We start from the raw sequence: 10,806 nt of genomic DNA on the forward strand, positions 1-10,806 counted from the left end.
TTCGGCATCAGTGGTTGGGGCATAGACTTGAATTACTGTGATGTTGAATGGTTTGCCTTGGGTTCGTACTGAGATCATTCTGTCATTTTTGAGATTGTACCCCAGTACTGCTTTTCCCACCCTTTTGTTGACTATGAGTGCTACTCCATTTCTTCTAAGGGATTCTTGCCCACAATAGTAGATATGATGGTCACCTGAATTAAATTCGCCCATGCCTGTCCATTTTAGTTCGCTGATTCCCAAGATGTCGATGTTCAATCTTGCCATCTCATGTTTGACCACCTCCAGCTTACCTTGATTCATTGATCTGACATTCCAGGTTCCTAAACAATATTGTCTTTTACAGCATCAGACTTTCTTTTCACCACCAGACACATCCACAGCTGAGTGTCCTTTCGGCTTTGGCCCAGCTGCTTCACTCTTTCTGGTGCTACTTGGAAATTCCCTCTGCCCTTCCCCAGTAGTGAAGAGTTACGCAAGCCCCTTCGCCACAACAAGGCAATGATCCATGAAGGGGATACTATACTACTACTACCACTACTACTACTACTACTACTAATATGTCATAGGTTGAACCTCTGTTTACAACTGTTTCCTCTGTACTAATATGTATCTTTATACCTAGCCACCTTGAGTGCTATTTTTGGGCAGAAAGGCAAGATATAGTAACATAATTAATTAATTAATGTAGATACATATAGTAAATCTGATAGCCTTTCAGTGCCACCAGGTTCTTGGTTGCTTTGGGTAAAAGAATGTTCTTCTGGCAGCTTGTGAGTTGTTCTTTTTAAGGGAAAAGATCATCTGGAGCCTCGTGGTTTAGGCTTTGTTTCTCCAGCCGTTAGAGACATGATGAACCAGGAATGTATATACTGCTGTAAACATGCTCCTTGATTATGCAAAATTGAGCTTTCATGCACTAGGCTTTTGTGGAGCCTGGAACTTCATGGTGGACAATGTGGTCCTGATTATATGTCTTTGACGGCCAACAGCTAGAATTTGTGTAACACCCTAACTGCTGGCAGGGAGTGAGGAATGTCTGAGATAAACAATATTTGCATTTGAATGTGGTCTGAATGGAGAAAAACAGTACCAGGGTTCCATCCCGACAACTGTGCTGGCAGAAGTGGAGTTCTCCAGCCCCTCCTTCCCATGGCAGCCCCTCCATCCTCCCAGAAATGCTACACAGAGAGTCAGGAGCCCGTCCTGAATGGGGTGAGCTATGGTGTGGAGGGAGGGGGATCCCCCAAAATCAGATGGAGAGAAATTCACTAAGTGGAGACCTTCCTCCTGTGGAAGGCAGAACCTGGATCCAATCTGTAGTGTGGAACCTGTTGATAGGTTTCTGGTGGTGGCAAAAAGAAAACATCCGTTAGCCACTACCTTAGTAAGCTGGTTTAGAGTGCAATCCTATGCATGTTTAGATAGAAAAAAGTCCTACAATTAGCTTTCTGGGGACTGCTGGGAGTTGTAGGACTTTTTTCTGTCTAAACATGCATAGGATTGCACCCTTAATTTGTTTGCAGTGTTTGCATTTCATAAGGTATTCATTTTAAACATTTAGGTTTTTACTAAGAGTTTACAGTGATACTTTTGGTGTTCTGACATCTTCTAATAATTGCTTTTTTAACTGTTATTTTTATTCAGGCTTACAATAGTAGTTTGTAATGCTATTTATGTTGTTCCCTCCTCTCATCCTTATGTCTGCACCTTTGCTTCTTTTATACTATGTATAAAATACTATGTGTGTGTGTTTTTAAAAAAATCAGATTTATTTTCTTATAGCACTTACAATGTTTTAGGGCACAATCCTATGCATGTTTAGACAGAGAAAAGGTTTACAACTCCCTGCATCCCCCAGCCAGCATGGCTACATGGGGAATGCTGGGAGTTGTAGGCCTTTTCTCTGTCTAAACATGTATAGGATTGTGCCCTTATTCATTGAAATTTAGGTGTGAAGGTATTTACTTTGTGTAATTGCTATCTTCTCCAGATTGCCCCCAATGAAGGAGCTTTTGTCTTTGAAACCCATTGAGATGAAATAACCAAGTTTCCCATTGGCACCTTAGAGAACACATGTTCTCTTTTTGCTTTCCCTGCATTATTGTTTTCCATCTGCTCAACCTGAACATTGTTCAATGTTCATAAATAATTTGTTATTAATTCTCCAGTCTCTCCTCATAAGGAAATTTGCCCTATAAAAACTGTCCTGGAACTTGCTACATCCCAGAGACGTGGGGAGCACAAAACATGATTATTCCCCACAAATCTGAAAGATTTCAAATTATCAAATCATTTTTTGTGTATTTTCAGTACTATGAAAAATGTGATACCCTAGAATTATAAAGTTGGATTATTAAGATGCAGCTGATCAAGTGGACTCTACTCCAACCTTTACATTTTTTCTCCTTTACACCTATGTACCTGACAACGGAGGTATACACTAGATCCACACTAGTGGATTCTGGTCAACAAACACTTATGCCATAATACATGTGTTAGTCTTTAAGGTGCCACAAGACTCTTTGTTGTTTTTGCTGCAACAGACTAACACAAGCCACCTCTCTGGAAAATGTTAAAGTGGAAAGGGACTCCAAAAATCATTTGTGGCTGATGTAAGATTTCTTCAGGTTTTCTCAGGCACATATCTACCATGAGATTCCATGAAATCCGTGACCTCTTAAGTTCATGATTGGGGATGCTCTCCAATGTGTGTGTAGCAAAACCTCTCCCAAACCAGTCTTAACTCCTCAGCCTGTTCTGCTGGGAGACTTCAACATCCATGCTGAGGCTGCCCTGTCGGGAGTGGCTCAGGACTTCATGTCCTCCATGATGACCATGGGTCTGTCCCAAGTGCTTTCTGGCGCCACTCATACAACAGGTCACACTCTAGACCTAGTTTTCTATGCTGAGCAGGATGACGGTGATCTGGGTGTGGAGGAACTTTCTGTTGTTCTGTTGTCATGGACAGATCACTACCTGGTGGGATTTAGACTCACTGGAACTCAGTGCCTCTGCAGGGGTGGGGGACCAATTAAGCTGATCCGCCCCAGGAGGCTGATGGATCGGGATGGTTTCCTGATGGCTCTTGGGGATTTTCCTGCTGCCTCGGCAGACGATTCTGTTGAAGCCCTGGCTGATCTCTGGAATAGGGAACTGGCTAGGGCGGTGGACACAATCGCTCCTGAGCATTCCCTCTCATGGAATGGAGTGAAACCAGCACCCTGGTTCTCTAGGGAACTGGTGGCGATGAAGCAAATGAGATGGAGACTAGAGCGATGTTGGCGGAAAACTCGGAACGAGTCTGATCGAACACGGGCTAGAGCTTATTTGAAAGCCTACTCCATGGCAGTGAGGGCAGCAAAGAAGTCTTTCTTTTCTGCCGCCATTGCATCTTCAGGGAGCCCGCCAGAGGAGCTGTTTCGAGTGGCCAGGGGCCTTCTTCATCCTGGCCCATGTGATAAAAATTCTGACCACTCGACAGCCTGCTGTGAACAATTTGCTCAGCACTTTGCTGATAAAATCGCTCGGATCCGTTCTGACTTGGATGCTGTAGTTGATGCAGATCCTGTGGATGTCACTCTGGCTCCTGCTTGTTCAGTGTTGATGGATTCTTTTCCATTAGTGCAGCCTGAGGATGTGGACAGGATCCTTGGAGCAGTGAGAGCCACCACATGTATGCTGGATCCTTGCCCCTCCTGGCTTATTAAAGAGACTGGAGGAGGACTGGCTGAGTGGATAACGGGAGTGGTTAATGCCTCTTTGCAACAAGGTATTGTTCCATTATGCATAAAAGAGGTGGTTGTGAGACCTCTGTTGAAGAAGCCTTCCCTGAATCCCACCATACTAGATAACTATCATCCAGTCTCTAACATACCATTTTGGGGCAAGGTATTAGAGCGTGTGGTGACCTCCCAGCTCCAGGGGTTCCTGGATGAAACGGATTATCTTGATCCATTTCAATCTGGTTTCAGGCCTCATTATAGGACAGAGACAGCTTTGGTCGCCTTAGTGGATGACCTATGCTGGGAACTGGACAGGGGGAGTGTGTCCCTGTTAGTTCAGCAGCATTCGATACCATCGACCATGGTATTCTTCTGCGACGCCTCGCTGGGATGGGACTTGGGGGCACCGTTTTGCTGTGGCTCCATTCCTTCCTAGCAGGGCGAACTCAGAAGGTGGTGTTGGGGGATGCCTGTTCAACTCCGTGGCCGTTAGCTTGCAGGGTCCCTCAGGGTTCTGTTCTGTCTCCCACACTATTTAATATCTACGTGAAACCGCTGGGAGAGGTTGTCCGGAGTTTTGGAGTTTGGTGCCACCAATATACTGATGACACCCAGCTCTACTACTCCTTTCCACCAAATTCCAAGGAAACTTTTTCTGTTCTTAACCAGTGTTTGGCATCAGTAATGGACTGGATGAGGGAGAACAAATTGAAACTTAATCCAGACAAAACAGAGGTGCTCCTGGTCAGTCAAAAGGCAGATCAGGGAATAGGGATTCAGCCTGTGTTGGATGGGGTTACACTCCCCCTGAAGTCTCAGGCTCGCAGTTTGGGGGTGCTCCTGGATTCAGTCGTAAGCCTGGATGCTCAGGTTTCAGCGGTGGCGAGGAGTACTTTTGCACAGTTAAAACTAGTGCGCCAACTACGCCCATTCCTGGAGATGTCTGATCTGGCCACGATGACGTAAGCCTTAGTTACATCCCGTTTGGATTACTGCAACATGCTCTACATGGGGCTGCCTCTGAAGAGTGTTCGGAAACTACAGTTGGTTCAAAGAGCTGCTGCCAGACTGTTGACTGGGGCTGGTTACAGGGAGCATACAACTCCCTTGTTAAAACAGCTTCACTGGCTTCCAGACTGTTTCTGGGCACAATTCAAAGTGCTGGCTATGACCTATAAAGCCCTATACGGCTCCGCTGCACGTTATCTGAAAGACCGTATCCTCCCTTATGAACCTGCCCATGTCCTGAGATCTTCTGGGGAGGCCTTTCTCTCAGTCCCACCACTGTCACTGGCACGTTTGGTGTGAACTTGGGAGAAGGCCTTCTCGGTGGCTGCCCCACGGCTGTGGAACACCCTTCCCAGGGAGGCTAGGATGGCTCCCTCCTTGATGCGCTTCCGGAGGCAGACTAAAACATTCTTGTTCCAGCAGGCCTTTGGGACATAGTTGGCACCTGGGGGTAAGCTGCTAAAATGTTGTTTTAAAATGCTGTTTTAATGGTTTAATTTAATTTTAATTATATTGTTGTTTAATTTCTATTTTAACTTTTGTATATTTTCATATGTTTTAATTGTATATGTTTTAATTTCTGTAAGCCGCCTTGTATCCCAGTACTGGGGAAAAGGCGGGATATAAAAATAAAATTAATAATAATAATAATAATAATAATAATAATAATCTCTTTTTAAATGATTGTCTGTCTCCAGCCTCAAGAACTTCTTCCTTGATAAACACAGAAGGACTACCTAACAGGTGGTCTGACAAGCTTTTGCTCTTATTGATGCCTCAGAGGGCAAGACTACATCTAAAGGTGCAGTCCTATGGACTGTGCCCATGCTGCTTGGAAACCCCTGAAACTGAAGGCTTCCAAGATTCATATGCCCTATCAGGCTGAAGCTGGGTGGGAGGAAGGGTGGAGGCAATCTTTGTCTCCCCATCCTCTGATCACCTATATTTTCTCTAGCCAGGCTTTTCAGCTCATGTAGTAAGGGCACTTTGGGGGAGGGAAGGAGGCTGGAAGATGCTCTGGATAAATTGTATCCTGGCCTCTCTGGTCTCCTCCCATCCCCACCCACTGGAACAACCCCTTTCCCCCCTCCCCGAGGTTGATTTTCTGACCTTGTAGAGGCAGCTGACTTGGTTCTTTCTATGCCAGCTGCAAGGGAGTGGGGTCAGGGGTTGGATCTCTGACTCCCCCCTCCAAGATCAGAATGCTGTCTTGGACCTCAGGAAAGGTTTTCCGAGCCATCCTATGGTCCCTGAGATGCTCGCCCAGGGACCATAGGATTGCTCTGTAATGAACTTAAGTTACAGGAAGGTAGATTTTGGTTGAACATTAGGAGAAATTTTGTGACAAGAAGAATAACTTCAGTGGAAGCAATTAAATAAAGCTGGGTGGGCTGCCCCTGGGAGGTCTTCAAGCAGAGGCAGAACAGCCACTTGTTGGTGGTGCTCTAACTCTAGGTTTTCTGCGTTGAGCAGAGGGTTGGTCTAGAAGGCCTACAAAGCCTCCTCCAACTCTAAGATTCTAATAAAATAACAAATCCAGTATGTTGAGTTCATGGCTGTTGGACACTATGGCCTGTTAACAGTGTAAAAGCCTGTTTTGTGCAGGCATCTTTCTACACTGCCCTATACTGGGGAGGGATTGCACGAGGTGGAGTTCCAAAAATCGATTGCAGGGGTGGGCAACTTGTGGCCCTCCAGATGTTTTGGCCCACAACGTTGATAGCCATCAGCCCTAGCCAACATAACCAATGGTGAGGGGTGAAAGGAGCTGTAGGCCAAAAGATCTGGAGGGCCACAAGTTGCCCACACCTGATCTAGAGTGACAATGCTGTGTGTCATCTGTGCAGAATTAGAACCTGATGGAACTCTCTTTCTAGATATCTGGAGCGAAGAAAGTTTATACAAAATAGGAATTGCAGGTTTGGCTCTGTGTGTACTGATTACAGACCAGCATTCAGTGATTCAAGACAATGTATAATAGGCACCCTACCTTCCAAACAGAGTTGACGACCAACTGTTAACCCCCCCTCACTTGAATAGTTATTTGCTTGCTTGCTTGCAGTCCAGCTGCAAGAGAAGCAATGGGTCAGGCTGTTCCCCTTCCCCCCAAATGTTTTAAAACATCTTGGGTGAATAGACATACTTTGCACTGGGCTCTCTGGATCAGCCAAAAACCAATGGGCTCCAGCCTGGAGGGTTTTGCTTCCATATGGCTGCTCCATCCAAATAACAGCATTTTTGCTTTCAAAAGTTGGCAATTCTATTCTCCAAATTCAAAGATTTACCATTTTATCAGATCATGTTCAAAGCTGCATAGGAGTAACAAAAATATAGAAATATAATGCTCTCTCTCTCTCTCTCTCTCTCTCTCTCTTTGCCCTGAACAGTAGTGCTTTGTGGGAGAATAGGTTATAAAAATAGACAGCTATAATTGAACACATGTTATGCAGTAGTATTTTTATCGTTAGATTCTGGTCATCTGAGCCTTGCTGTCTCACTTTCTATGCCATAGAAACCCTCCAGTACAAAAATATGATCGCTCACAGCCCAGTTGTGCATATGCATATACATATATCCTTTAAAGTGTTCCGACAATTTCACAGAGAGAGGTGTTTAGTTTAGTCTGCTCCCTGATAGGCTATCCTGTGAATGTAATTCTTCCTGCCTAACTGCATTGTGTGATGGCAGGAGGCTTAGGTCGGGTCATATCCTGCTCACGTGGCATTTGGCAGAGGATAATATTGCTCTGTAAAACTAAATACTCAACTGCAGGAAAAAATGGGGGAGGGGGGAAGCCACATTCATTTTGGTTTAATAAAAAGACAGCTTGATGACAAGGAAGGGCTGTTAAAGTAATAATATAGGTTCAGAGAACAGCTTGGAGCAGTATTAAACTTAAATCCTCAAGATTTCTTTGTAGGGAAGAGATGGTTGAATAAATCATCATTTCAAAAAACCCAAACACATCTGGAAAATAGATTGATATAAGAGGGAATGTTTGCCTCTGTTACTCTCTGCTCAGACAGAAAGTGACAATATTCTTTCACAAACTGAGGGACATGTCCACATGATGGTTTCATGACATGGAAGTCATGTGAGCCAGGACATGCCAGGGTTTAGCCCTGGAACCTCACCAATGACTCACAACCAGCACTCTTTCCACACACCTGAGGGGTTTCCAAGTCAGCCACCATGACTTCCAGGAAAGTTTGATCTCTGGAATATCTTATTTTAGAGAATAAAATGTAGGATGAGAGAGTGCTGATTACATGTATCTATTATCCAACTACCAGTTCAGACGGTTGAATGAATAGGCACTTTTTCTCCATGCAGTCCTTTCCCAGGTATGAGTTCAAATGAAAAATGCCATTGTGTGCCACGCTAAAGAACAAAGCAGCCAGCACAGCAGCCATTTATATGACCCAGTGACGACTGGTGGCTTCAATTTCAGTGGGGCTGTGGATCCATCTGGGTTTCATCAGAACCCTAAAGGAGCTATCCAAGGTGCTGAAACTCATTACCAAATTAGGTTCAGCCACTTGGATAGCTCCTTTAGAGATCTGGCTGGTTCTGAGCAAACCCCAGAATGGATCCACAGCCCCCCCGCCCCAGAAATTGGAGCTACCAGCCTCCACTGGATCAAAGCTCCTGGCTTTATGGAGCTTGCGCCAACATGAGATAGCCTTAACTCTGGTCTTAAACTGGCAGGGTTTTTGATAATTGAACAGTAATTTCAGCAGGCTGACCTGCTTGGTAAAAAGCACAGGTCCTTAAATTTCTTATTCATGGTGTACACCCATGCCATTGGTGTCTGTTATAAATGGATTTTGCTAGTTTTGGACTGCTTCAGGAATCTGCAAAATCTGTTTGATCAGAGGCAATAATAGGGGCAAAAGAATGTGAAGACCGCACCTAGAACACCACCACACATGGAGGCCTAGGTTATGCTGTTTTCCACTGTCTTAAAAGCTGTCTTGTCTTTAAGAGCAGTAGCTCAGGGTATTCAGACAAGGCTGTTATTGTGCAATTGCCCTCTCTCAATCACAGAGTTTTGCAGGGGGGTCCAGATGACATTGCCTTCCATTTGTAACTCTCCCGTTTTCCCACCACTTTATATTTTTTTCTTATCACAGAAAGTTTATTATAGAGGGCAAGATGGAATAGCTGCACAATGCCTTTAGATTGGTAGTGCTAAGAAGCATCCATCTGAAAGCACCCCCCAGTGGTAGAGCTCATGCTTGGCATGCGGAAGATCCACGGTTCAGTCCTGGCATCTCCAAGTAGAGCTGGGGAAGTGTCTGAAATTCTGCAGAGCCACTGCCAGTCAGTGTAAACAATACTAAAGGCTAGATGGACCAAAGATCTGACTTGGAATAAGGCTTCCTATGCTCTTCCTATGGCCAGGAAAAGCTTCATCTGCTAGGTTTCCAAGTTATGTTGCTGTTAAATATACAGAAGCAGGGCAACTAACATTCTTGACAACCCTAGCATGGGGACTCCTGTTTATCTTGCTGGATCATAATGAGAGCATTAAAAAACAAAACAAAAACTGTTCCTCAAGGGGAAGAGCAAGCAGAATATAATTCATGAAAATGGACAGGAGGAAATATTCAGTGGAGTTGAGCCCCAGACCTATAAAATGGTCAGAAGCAATTTTAAAAGGTATCTAATGCCAAGCTAGAACAGGGAGAGCTATTAAAAATGACACTTGGTTAATCACAGTTCAAACATACTGCCAAACCATGGATTGTCATTATGTGTCAAAGCCGTGGGCTCACATGCTATTTCGTTTCCTTCCTTTCCCTCTGTCTCCTTTCCTCATGATTCCTTCAGGCTTTTTTGGTTAGAGACAAACCATAGTCTGACCAGCACACTATTGCTTGCACTTGCTGTGCAAACCAATAATTGGAAATCAGGGTGGATCACGGTTTCCAGTTCTGGTTTGCACAGCGAATACAAACCACAGTTTGCTGGTTCAGGTGAAACAACAAGCATTGGTTTGCCTCAAACCAGGAAAGGAGGGAATTGACATATGCAAGGGGAGGAGAGAAGGAGAGTGTGTTAGCCCAGGGGTCCTGTCAGGGCTTGTTCATGTAGCGCCAAAGCATTATGTCCAAACCACCAGTCTGGATTTAATAAAACAGCAGTCAACTAATGTATGTCTCCTGCTAACGAACACTGCAGTTTGTAAAAAAAAAGAAAAAAAAGAGTGGGTCAGGAGAGATGGAAAAAGCCAGATGGAGGGAACAATCCAACAGCTGTTTTATACTTTAGAGACATAGTTATGTGGGAAATAGCACATTTGCCCACAAAGATTCTTGAAGATCAGCTTTCAACCAGAAGCTTGTTTAGGAGCTAAAGTATACTTTCGGCTATTAATAAGACCTTCCCTTATAAGCACTACTGACATATCAGGCACAATGGAAGCAAAGGGTCTGGTGACTGCAGCTTTCAGTATAGAAGACCTGGCCTGTAACTATCTCAACTATGGTCTGCAGTTGAAACAATGTCTTTTAAACGCTTCATCTCATGTACATGTTGTCTATCATACACCATAATGATACTGAAAGGATACATACAGCGTTAATGATGAGATACTACTCCTTAGTTACTGTTAGTGAAAATTACCAATAAAGTCTATGGGCTGTACCCAGTGATTTCCATGTGCCAGGGAGACCCACCGTCAGCACAATGGGAAATTAGCTTTTCCTAAAGCAAGAGGAAATGAGCCAAAATGCTCATTTCTGGAACAGAACAGGTCAGCGGATGTCACAGAAGGGAGCTTCATTGACCTGACCCTTTCTGGAAACAAGTGTTTTGTCTCATTTCTTGGTTATTTGCACTGCTAGTACTTTGAAAAGAGATTTTTCAAATGTATAGATCACCCTATACATGTATGATGGCATATTCTTTGTATAACCTTTGAAATAGCCAATCTTTCTTTGCAGTAAATGTCCCCAAAGGGACATTAAAATTTGCCATCACACTTTGCACTTATTATGTGGATACACATAGGGTGATGACTTCATAATGCATAGTTTGTCACAATATATAGAGCTAACAACATATAGTT

Source organism: Heloderma suspectum, chromosome 2, assembly GCF_057233095.1.
Source record: "Heloderma suspectum isolate Gila_16-S chromosome 2, 16-S_ref, whole genome shotgun sequence".
Classification (NCBI taxonomy): domain Eukaryota; kingdom Metazoa; phylum Chordata; class Lepidosauria; order Squamata; family Helodermatidae; genus Heloderma; species Heloderma suspectum.